Source organism: Phalacrocorax aristotelis, chromosome 10, assembly GCF_949628215.1.
Source record: "Phalacrocorax aristotelis chromosome 10, bGulAri2.1, whole genome shotgun sequence".
Classification (NCBI taxonomy): Eukaryota; Metazoa; Chordata; class Aves; order Suliformes; family Phalacrocoracidae; genus Phalacrocorax; species Phalacrocorax aristotelis.
Genome location: NC_134285.1, coordinates 14,308,433 through 14,320,432, shown reverse-complemented (window position 1 = coordinate 14,320,432; position 12,000 = coordinate 14,308,433). Strand labels below are relative to the sequence as shown.

The 12,000-nt window shown below is 42.8% G+C and overlaps 1 long non-coding RNA gene across 1 annotated transcript in view; it reads left to right on the top strand.

Moving 5' to 3' along the window:
• LOC142062655 (uncharacterized) overlaps positions 1-12,000 on the top strand; it is a 169,129-nt gene that overhangs the window by 120,449 nt on the left and 36,680 nt on the right. The gene's annotated exons all lie outside the window — the stretch shown is intronic.

The following is a 12,000-nucleotide window of genomic DNA, read 5'->3' as shown; positions in this document are numbered from 1 at the left end:
CATGAACCATATACTGGACTTCTCTACTGAGGGCTCAGACTCTCCAGGGCTCTTACCTAGGCAAAATAAGCAAATTAACCATGGCTATTTTGCCATCTCATTGTTCTGCTGCCCTCTGCAATAGCCTGCTCTGCCTACAAGCAGCACTGTCCTGCCAGCTGGAAGCTGCCATGGTCAGGAGTCGTAGTGCAGGTCTGGCATCTTCAGTGCCTGTGTGGTGTGAGCTCAGTGGGTGGAGAAAGGTGTTCAAAACACTGGAAAAAACAGTATTTTGGTGACTACCTTTCCAGATGGGTCACAAACTTTGCTGTTATTAGCTGCCGTTGCCTGTTTTTCTGTACTTGGTATGCAGGTATGAGACTGGGCAAGGGGGCCATTTCTTTCCTGATCAATATTTTTCAGCAGATGAAAAAAATAACTTCATTCTTCTAGGATCACAATCACAGACTAACAATTCACTTTAAAAAAATCAGCTAAACATTGTGAACAGTTGAGCCCAGAGTTTTCAAATGCTGGGCTTCACCTCGTAAAGACAGATGAAAGGAGATGAATATCTTGGTTCTTCAGTCTGTTCTTAAATTTCCATCCCAAGTGCGGTCAGATATAATCACGATGCCAATACTGGTAATTTATCATTAAAGTCACAAATAACCGTTTGACATTGATAGAGAAAAAGAGTGTCAGACCACATCAGTGTTCTGTGCAAAAGCCCTTATGCAAAGACTTGGCACGGAGGCATTCCTCGATTAGGCATTGCGGTGGAGTAACTCTGACTTGACTTTCTTGCACTTCTAGTCAGAAGCACTTTCTGTGAGTGAGAGTGGAAATGTACACCTGCTGCGTGCTGTATCTGTGACAGGAATGCTTCAAGCAGTAACACAGAGTTTCAAAATAAATTAACACTCTCAGAAATTGAGAACTGCAGAAAGGCAACAAATTTGCCCAGAAATGGGAAGATATGCTCTGCTCAGAGACAACCCCCAAGCCTCTGTTTGTCCTCTGCAGAAAGTTACTTAAAAGCCCTAACAAGAACTTTGGAAATACTTGGGCATAACCCTTGACAAAATAAGTTTGTCTTTTTTTGCTTTTTCAACTTCCAGAAAACATTCTTGTTAAAAGTGAGCTTTATTTCACTGCTGGGAGTGAAGTGGTTGCTTCATCAGCCCTCATCTTAACAGTATTTTATCCAACAAATGAAACTGAGGCATGTTCAAGGGCAGTGGAGGAACCCAAGCAAATGTGCAGCTGGACGTGGTGAGATGTAGAGAGAGACTGCCTGTAATTTATTTTGCAGTGTAATTGCTCTCTGATAGTCTCTAAGGATCTGTGTGTACTTTGATCTCTACAGAGTTATTTGAGAGCCAAACCTAATGTTGCACATATATATGCAAATAGATAAAAACTTTAATGTTCAGGGGCATTGTGTCATTCACAAAATATAATGAACAAAATTATCCTTTTGTTATAGCATGAGGCCAAAATTCAGCAAAGCATAGCAGCATACACTTAACTTTCATTCTGAAGGCAATGACACTTAGATACATGCTTAGAAGTTTTGCTGACTCAGACTGGACTTAAGCATTTGCTTACACTGAGATATGAAGAGAGTTGCTTATTTGGAACTTAAAAAAATGGTCTGTTCAGACTAATGGAAACTACAGTATTTCTTTCCTTTCTGTCTGAAAAAGAAGTATTGGGGAGGAGAAGAAATCTAGTTTGTTCCTCAGACAAGCCCATTTTACAAACCATCAAAATGGACCTTGCAACCCTATAAAGCGCCACTCTTGAGAGGTCTCAGGTGCAGGGAAAGGCGCGCCAATCTTGGATGCAGAGAGAGGTGAGCCAGTCATTTTTGCCGGAATGATCATGAACTTGCTTTCCTTTTTGAAAACGGCAGTTCTTTTTCATTAAGCTACAATATTGTCAAAGGACCTAAGGGACAAGCAGGACACATGGTAGCGGTGTGCTCTTGCGGTAGAGAAGGCCAAGAGCATCCTGGGCTGTGTTAGCGGGACTGTAGCCAGCAGGTCGAGGGAAGTGATCCCTCCTCTCTGTCTGGCACTAGTGAGAGTACATCTGGAGCATGAGTGCTGTTGTGGGTACAAAAAACCCACTGTCAAAATGGAACAAGCCCAGTGGTGGATTACTGAAGTGACCAGGGGCTGCAGCACACGAGGTACGAGGAGAGGCTGAGAGAGACGTCTGTTCAGCCCAGAGAAGAGGAGGATCAGGGAGGGTTTTGCTGTGATCTACAGCTGCCTATCAGGAGGATATGGAGAAGATGGCGCCAGGCTACTCTCAGCGGTGCACAGTGGAAGGTCAAGAGGCAACAAGCATCTGTGTAGGTGATCAATGAGGGATCTAGGGAAGTCATGGCCTCTCTGTCCTTGGAGATATCCCAAACTGGACTGAACACATCCCTGAACAACCTGCTCTACCTGTACCTGCTTGGAGCAGGGGGTTGGACTGGAGACCACCAGTAGTCCCTTTTGACCAAAATTATTCTGTGGAGAAACATTTTTTCCTAAAAAGCACCCCTACAGTCTCACATTTCTTTTATCTTCTTTAGCAGTGTTAAATCTGCTTGAGTTGCACACATTTACTACAAGTCAGCATTTTCATCGCTGTCTTTCTGTTTAAATGAAGTCTTCCGACCTGGAGCCATTTGGTGAGAGAGGAAAAGTAATTATGCACCAAGCTCTTGTCGACTGCAGATTTCCCACTCATTTTTATGTACCTAGTCATAATCTAACTCTCATAAAATTTAAGCACTGCTGCATTGCTAGCATTTCCATTTTGCTTGGTGAATTTTTTGTTGTTGTTGTTGTTAATACTGTGCTACCAATTTACCTGAAAGAGAAGCCAGAGCCTCTTTTTATGGATAACATGTCTAATTTTTTTTTATTATAACATGTCTAAATTTTGGTTTGATACTCCCAGAAACAGTAAACTGGGTAAAAAAGTCACTGGATTTTCCTTTATTATTTTCCTCCCAAAGCACTCAGTTGGATTATTATTCAACTGCTGACTTAAAAGTAATGTCACCCCCTGAAACTCCTTGTTCAGGCAAACTGAATTATTTCTGACAAGGATTCATCTGTGCTAGTACTGTGCATTGAGCAGTCATTGAAAGAATATGTAGATTTAGCTATTTCCTTTAACATAGGCGGGGTAATGAGAGCCCATCTCACCTGTGCACCTCAGAAATCCATGAGTAATTAAGGTAACCAGCCTTGATTTGTATTTGGAAAAACTGAGTGCTTCTGTGTGGTACTCAGAGAAATGATCTGTAAATGAATGAGTACAACTACATCAGTATTCAGCATTATTTACTGCCATGGAGTGAAGCAAAGGAGAAAACAAAAATATGGAAATGAGGAGGTAATGTGAGAGGCGTGAGAAGGACAAAATCCTTCTGAGCAGCGTAAAAGCAAGGACATTTTCTTTCTCTTATTTTCTTCCTTCTGCAATAGAACAGTCTCTATTATTCGTTGGGCTATGCTCATTAAAGTAACCTCGGTGAAGACCAGTTCACTTTTTAATTAAATCACAGAATCACACAGAATCACAGAATCACAAGATCACAGGTTGGAAGGGACCTCAGGGATCATCTAGTCCAGCCTTTCTGGGAAGAGCACAGTCTAGACAAGATGGCCCAGCACCCTGTCCAGACGACTCTTGAAGGTGTCCAACGTGGCCAAGTCAACCACTTCCCTGGGGAGATTATTCCAATGGTGACTGTCCCCACTGTGAAAAATTTTCTTCTCATGTCCAGTCGGAATCTCCCCAAGAGCAATTTGTGTCCCTTCTCCCTTGTCCTCTCCATGTGACTTGGTGTAAAAAAGGAGTCTCCATCTTCTTTGTAGCTACCCCTTAAGTACTGGTACATGGTGATGAGATCCCCTCTGAGCCTCCTTTTCTCAAGGCTGAACAAACCCAGTTCTCCCAGCCTATCCTCATATGGGAGCTTCCCAGTCCTTTGATCATCTTGGTGGCCCTTCTCTGGGTCCCTTCCAGCCTGTCCACATCCTTTTTGCATAGCAGGGACCAGAACTGCACACAGTACTCCAGGTGTGGCCTGACAAGCGCTGAGTAGAGCGGAATAATGACTTCTTTATCGCTGCTGGTGATGCCCTTTTTGATGCAATCCAGCATCCTGTTGGCCTTCTTGGCTGCAGCAGCACACTGTTCACTCATGTTGAGCTTTCTGTCCACCAGGACCCCCAGGTCCCTTTCCAGAGAGCTGCTCTCCAGCCAGGTGGATCCCAGTCTGGGCTGCACTCCTGGATTATGCTTTCGCAGGTGCAGGACCTTACACTTCTCCTTGTTGAACTTCATAAGGTTCTTGCTGGCCCACTCTTCCAGCCTATCCAGATCTCCCTGCAGAGCAGCTCTCCCTTCTGGAGTGTCTACTTGCCCACTCAACTTGGTGTCATCAGCAAACTTCATCAGGCTACTCTTGATGCCGTTATCCAGATCACTTATAAAGATGTTGAATAACATTGGGCCCAATATCGATCCCAGGGGGACTCCACTAGTGACAGGTTGCCAGTTTGAGAAAGAACCACCACCTTTTGGGTGCGGCCTGTCAGCCAGTTCCCCGCCCACTGCACAGACCACTTGTCTAGGCCATAACGCATTAATTTCTCCAGGAGGAGACTGTGGGGGACCGTATCAAAGGCCTTGGAGAAGTCCAGGTAGACAATGTCCGCCGCCTGCCCCATGTCAACCAGGCAAGTCACTTTGTCATAGAAGGCCGCCAGGTTTGTCAAGCACGATCTGGCTTTAGTGGAGCCATGTTAGCGTTTCCCAATCACATGCTTCAGTTGGCTTGTGATGGCCCTCAGGAGGATTCATTCCATAACTTTCCCAGGCATTGAAGTAAGGCTGATGGGCCTATGGTTACCTGGATCCTCCCTCGAGCCCTTCTTGTAGATAGGGGTAACATTTGCCTTGCTCCAGTCCTCTGGGACATCCCCCGTTCTCCATGACTTCTCGAAGATTATGGAGAGTGGCCTTGCAATGACGTCAGCCATCTCTCTCAACACCCTCGGGTGGATGGCATCAGGGCCCATTGATTTGTGGGGGTCAAGCTCCTGTAGTAAGTCATACACTAACTCGTCGTTCACCAATGGTGGGTCGGTTTTTAGCTCAATCAGCAATTTTGTTCCCAAAGCCTGGGACCTGAGAGTGCTGGTAAAGACAGAGATGAAGAAGGTGTTGAGGACCTCTGCCTTTTCTGCATCATTGGTGATTGATTCTCCTGTCTATCTCTGCCTCAGCTCCTCTAATACTGCGCAGCCTCTTCACCGTTTCCTGCAGTTCAGCCCCCTGATGTAACAGGTCATCAGCCTGTGCACACCTCATGCACGTACTTACCTTTTCATCAGGAGAGGGGTTTGGGCAATTGCCTCAACCCACTGCCTGTACTGATGCGTCCTTCCTTACCAGACCTGTCTGGGTGGATGCGTCTGGCATCTCAGGGGCTTTCGCTGAACGAACAGTGGTTTTAGCTCTGAGGCGAGTGCCCACCATTTTGCCCAAGGCCAGAGCACTTGCCTGAGCTGTAGACCTACAAGTGGGCTGCGGCGTCCCTCCTGCTCGCCCTGCCTGTGCGAACTGACGTGCCACGCCCTCCTGACGCGCCACGCCCTCCTGACACGCCACGCCCTCCTGACGCGCCGCGCCCTCCTGACGCGCCACGCCCTGTTTGCCCGCCCTGGTCGCCGCGCTCCTGGTAGCTCACACTCCCTAGGGGTCGTTTGAATCTCCTGCTGTTGCTTCTGGCAACGCCCCACGCTGCATCAGCTGCACGTCAGCCTCACTTGCGAGAGCTGCCGGCTCCTGATGGGTCCCTCAGCTCACCCCTGGGCTTCTCGGGTGCGAGGAACTGCTTTGCCTGGCCCGATCTAGCGCTGAGCCACGAGACTCGCCCTTGCCGCCGCTGAGCTCCTCGCTGACTTTAAAACTCATGTATACCCAAAAATTTGAAAATGTTATCAAACACTGTCTAGAAGGCTTTCTTTCAGGAGTTTTCCAGGTCAAATCTGTAAGCTAAGAAACAGGGGTGATTATACAAAGTTGTCTACCCACTTTGAACCCAGACTTGTCCTTCTTCTCCTCTACTATGAGGCTGAGGCATGCTTAAGAATAAACTTCCCCTCTATATCAGATTGCCACTTTATTAATTCAGGTTTAGGACTGTATCTTTTTATGTGTTTGTATAATACTTAGCACCGTTAAATACCATTAAAAATAAATCTGTAATTGTGATATAAACAATTTCTGTAGAACTACAATGAAAATAGCCAGTACTCGTCATGCCTGGCAGAAGAGGTCAATGTTATTACTGCTGTTTTACAGAACAAAGGAGGAAACTAAGTCAGACAGAGAAATTACTTGGCTGCCCACCAGACAAGTCAAGAACAAAACTTAAGGCTGCACCTATGCAGGCACATCCAAGACTTTTCAAGTTCACTTCTGATTTTAGCCACATTTGTACCTAGACAGTTTTTGAGCTGTATGTCTCTCTTGTGACTTACAGCTTCTTACTGCTAACATCAACTTTGTTAATATACCCACTGCTAAACACAGTCCAACTGATGACTAATGGGGTAATAAAGAAGCCTCGATCAGTTTTAAACTCTGCATTCCTAGGCAGTTAAAGCAAGTAGCCATAACTAAGATCATATAAGACACCTAACTTCCTTCTATTTCTATATTGTTATATACATTGCATTATTTTTTATATTGCCTGCTCAGAAACTGCTGGTACTCACCAGAACTCCTGTGCATCTGAGAGACCATCAAGGCTGAGGAATCTGCAGCCCCCCAGAAGCTGTAGCTGTGCCAGGGTTGCGGTTAATAAGCTGCATTTGTCCACCCCAACACTGAGGGCAGCCACAGAGGGAGGTTCTGAAAACCCAATAGCTTTTATATTTTGTTTAGATGGATGAGAAAAATGGGGTGCTTGTAAAGATAAAGAAAGGAACGGCAGAAAGAATCTGCAGGGTTTGGGAAAATCTCTAGAAGTTAAGCTGGGGCATCAAATTAATTTGTAAGGTTGGACGCAGTGTAAGAGAGGATTACTTGACAGCATTTTTGACACCATGAGTTAGTGTCATGGGAAGAGGAGAGGGTGTCTGCATGAGTGAGCTTCTTAGGCTGTGTTCTATAAATGAAAAGCACCAGGCATACTATTTTGAAGTTTTTAGACCAGTTATGTTAACGTGTGGGTGATGAGTATGACGGGTCAGTCTGGGGAACCTGTGAGGACACAAAGCTCTGCAGGTGCTCATAGCCTCAGGTTTGGTCCCAAGATCTGTCCGTGACTAACCTCTGACCTCACATATGCATTCAGAAACTTTCTTTCAAAGCTATTAGCTCCAAAAACAGTCAGGGGATAGGAAACTTACATGCCATTTTTTTGGAAGTAAGAAAATTTCTCATTAAGGGCATATACAATCTATGTATTTGCCATCCTTTTAGTCCTCCTGGGGCAGTTGCAAACTGTCCCCTCGGGACACAATTTAATAACCTAAAAATCTGGGCAAAACATTCACCTGTTCCTCCAGGACAGCCTGTAACTTTTGGTGTCCTTTTCATTGGGTTATTTAAGGTGTCTGATGTATGATTATTTTACACATGATAAATATTTACGATGGATCAAATATTATTTGGGCATTTAAAACTCCCTCTCCCTTCCTTTCACACAGAGGTAGCTATGGCTTCCTCTGCAGAAGTAAGCTGCTGTGGTAGGAAAGAGGGCTGCTTGGACGTAAAGGTCTGCTGGGTAGCCAAATTTTGCCAAAGCATATCTAAACTAATCACCACCATGGCATACAGTGATAAACTCTTTCCTTCATGCAAAAGGAACTGACTGCCGTTTGGCAATTTCAAGCAATGTGACCCCCCACTATAGCTATCCTAGCTTGTTCTTTCCAGTTTTTAGTTATTAATACAGACACGTTAGTTATCAAACATTTGACAGGAATGAAGGATTGACCTCCTGTGATTGAAGATGCAGACAATCTCAGCTTGTTAAAATAATAAATGGGTACCTGTCAAAGAGACACTCAGAGCAAATGTGGCCCCTGTAGATATCTCTATTGTAGATTTTTTAAAACGCCTTCTGCTGCCTTGTATGGATATTAATTAATAACAATATTTTCTTTCATTGAGATAGATGGAACTGCTAATTACTCTTTCCCCATGAATCCCTCACTAGTACCATTTATCCTGCAATAATTAAACATCTCAAGGCAAAAAATGGTTGGTTAGAAGTAGTAGTTAGTAGTGATCTAAGTGATGGTAAAGAATTGGCAATAAATTGCTACAAAAGAAGGATGTGGTTGTTTGTAGGATCTATCTCTAAAGCAATTAGAAGTAACAATGCAGGACCAGGAATTTTGTTGGGTACTGCTCTTCAATTTCTTTACCCTGAACAGAGCAGAAGAACTGCCTGATAATGGAAGCACAGCACGCCATAAAAACCCCAAAGCTGTATAAACCCTTCTGAAGCCAGTGCACAGCTTTAGGAGGCATGAGCAGGTCTCATGTGTGCAGCAGGGCTCCTTGATGCGACCGTCTCAACTGGCTCTGTACCAGCTCCCAGGCGGACCTGAGCTCAGCAACCACGGTGCAGGGGCTAAGAAAGTGCAAAAGACCCCAGTCGGTCTTCAATGACATGTGATGCCTTATCCACAGAGAGACACGTGAAACAGCAGCTTTTGGCGTGCTTTGCTTTTCTAGACCAGTTCTCATTAAACAACAAGGAGCAGCTTTTGGTACAAACATCTGATAACTTCAGTTGTGAACTTAACATGCACAAGCAAAGTCTTACCCCACCAGTTTTTGTTGCTGCCAGTGTAATAGTGCCCAGGATACCCGTACTTTAGCCAGATTGTTCTAGTTTTACTGTGGTGCAAGTAAGATCAGTAACAAGTCCTTAATACCTTTGAACTGAGGCAAATCTTCCCCCCTCAAGTGTTCAGAAACATTGGTGTTACTGGAATATAAGACTGCTTAAAAAGGGAAAATAAATCTGTGTTTCCTTAGTCTGTTGGTGATACTTTTATTGAAAAACATTTCTGGTGATTACCTTGCTGTATTGTAAAGATCCTAGTACTGTATGAAAGAGGGGCAGTACATTGTTTTGCAAGGAAATAAACAAGTCCCCAAAGTAAGGAAACCTGTACTTCTCTACAGAGAGTAATTTAATATATGCATAAGTTCTCCCATAATAAATTGTTAAAGAACATTAGTTTTGGGCATTCAAAGCATGCTGAGTTGGTATGGAGAGAGGTAATGAAATGAGCAGGTATTAAGAAACGGCCATCAGAATCTCCACTGGAAGCAAATCTAACACTTCCAGGTATTTTTAGAGTAATTATTTTAAGCTATGGGTAAAAATGGTATTTGTTACACTGGGTCTGTGTGGCAGGAAGAATATTTTCCTTCATTTATATTTTTTTAAATTAACAAAAAGAACAACAAACAGACAGTCTGGATGGTGTTTTGAATTTTCCTCATGCTTCACTTTCTCAGTGCAAGAAACTGAGCACTAAATGTCATCTTCCAAAAACGGGGAAAAAAGGAGGAAAGGCTAGTTTCTTAGGTTGATTTTCTTTCTTACTACATATTTAGGCTTGTTTTTTAATATAAACCTCTTGTGTTTGAATGGCATCACACAAGCATTATTAATCACTCTTATCCTTGTGTGTGGACAGCATCCTATAGGCATTGCTTGTAATCACTACTCTATACAAGCTTCTAAAAGTTATATCCAACAGTCAAAACAGAGTGCGTGAGCTTTCTAAAACTTTACAGCTTGGTTTTAAATATCCAAAACTGATGCTTGCACATCAGTTACAATCCCGCATCATAATGGTTTTGAAAAATTATTCCCCAAATAATAAAAAATACAGAAACTAGTTTGGGAAAGTTGTCGTCTGCTGGCAAACTAATTGTCATGTAATATTTGTGACTAGAGGAAGTGGTGAGTATAATTATTTGTATTTTTTTTTACTCTGCATTACATTCTTCAGCTACTACATTCATTATTTCAAGTATTCTGTGAAGCAGTATCTTCGGTGGGAAGCCCACAGGGAGAATTAACACATCATCATTTATGCTCCTGTTCTGAAATAGCCTGCAAAGGAGAGGGTGTCCATCCAGTCTGAGCTACATGACTATGAAGAGAGCCTTTGCGGAAAACGCTTCATTTTGTAAATAACAAATGACCTTCAAGTAAAGGGCTTGAGTCACAGCAACTAAGAAGTTACCATTTTCTTCGCTTTAAGCTACTGCTCTTCCAATGAATTTCAGTGACTAATGAGGTACCAGCACCTGCTCCTTTAATATAAAGTAAAAGTAGGTTCGTGTAGATCACCTTCAGTGGCTTATGTTGTGTTTGAGGAGGCTGAGGGTAGCAATTTTCCTCTCTTCAGGTTACCATTTCTTCAAAGTCCCAGCCCCTGTCTGAGTTCCAGAAGATAGAATCACAAAAGAGGAAAATTATGCATATTCAGTCTTAGCAAAAACAGGCTGAATGATGCTATGATAGTGAAACTTTAGCAATTTAGTCATTTGTGTTCTATGTAAAAGAATACCTGTTAAGAAAGAATAAGAAAGAAAACATTAATGGAGTTCTCTCAGGAATCAATGTGGTGGCAGAAATCAGACCATTAGCTTTGAAATACTGAGAGTAGGTCATGAATAATTTTTTTAACCAATTGAGGACAAAGCAACTGATTCCAGTGTTCATTAGTCTAGCCAATAAAATGGTATCACTGTATCAGAGCCTTACTAACATTGACAGAGATTGAGGCACTAATTTGATTTTTGTCTACGGCTAGTAAAAAACCATTTACCACTTTCCAGCCACTGCAATATCTTTGGAACTAAAACTAGACTTGAACTCAGTAAGTATATCATGATCTTTTAGACTTGGGATTCTGTACTGAGACCCATATAGGCAGATTTTGCACTAATGTACTTGGTTATAGGAGTTTTGGAAAAAAAGAGTGATTTACCCTGGTTTCAAAGTAAGCTTGTAGAAGCCGTGACAGTTTTGATGAGGAATGTGGTCCTGCATGTTGTGCTGGGAAAAGCACTAGACTTTTCTGGAGGGTGTCCTTCACAACACGTTATTCACTAGGCTGGCATTGGTAATGCTCAGTTAATCTATTTTATGTATCTAATCATAGCCTGTAATTATTTTAAAACTCAACCTAGCCATACATGAAAACAAAAATAATATTTTTGCAACTGTATCGTAAATTCAATTTGCCGTCAACTGCCTTAGATTGTTTGGAGTCTACATGTCAAGCATAGGGGCCAATGTTTTGAATGTAACCTCATTTCTTGGAGCCCAGTTGCATCTATATTAAAGTGCCTAACATGGATGGGTGCTCAAGCCACGCCCTCAAAAAGGAAGTATTATCGTTTCTCCAACAGGAAAAAGTTAGGCTTCTAAATTAATTTCTTGGCTTTTGTTAGATTTACTATGATGCTTTATTCTCTCTTTCGCCAGAGACTCTAGGCAGATGATTTTGCTTTTTCAGCACCTCTTCTTAGCAAATTGTATAAGGTATAAAATGTAAAGATGCATGTCATACCAATAAGGTTAAAGGGCAAATAATAAATGAATGGCACATTGTATTCCAAAAGGGTAACAAAGAGCCTGCACTTGCACCGGAGATGCACAGTTAGTTGGTAGCAATGAGGCACTCACTGCTCAACAAAAGGATTTGGTTTGCTTTCTGACAGGACTGCAAGCAGAACACCTTGCAGGTTGAACGCAGCTGCATCTTTTTCTTCTTGCCGCCTTTGGTTATTATTTTCATGGACCTTGGCACTGTTCTGAAAGCTAGAACACAATGAAAATAAATATCTATGCAGCAGCTGTATGTTTCCTGTTTCATCTTCAGAGAATGGATATTGTCACAGATAAGGAGGAGAATATAAATCATAAAATCATTCAAGTGTGTTGCCTTACCA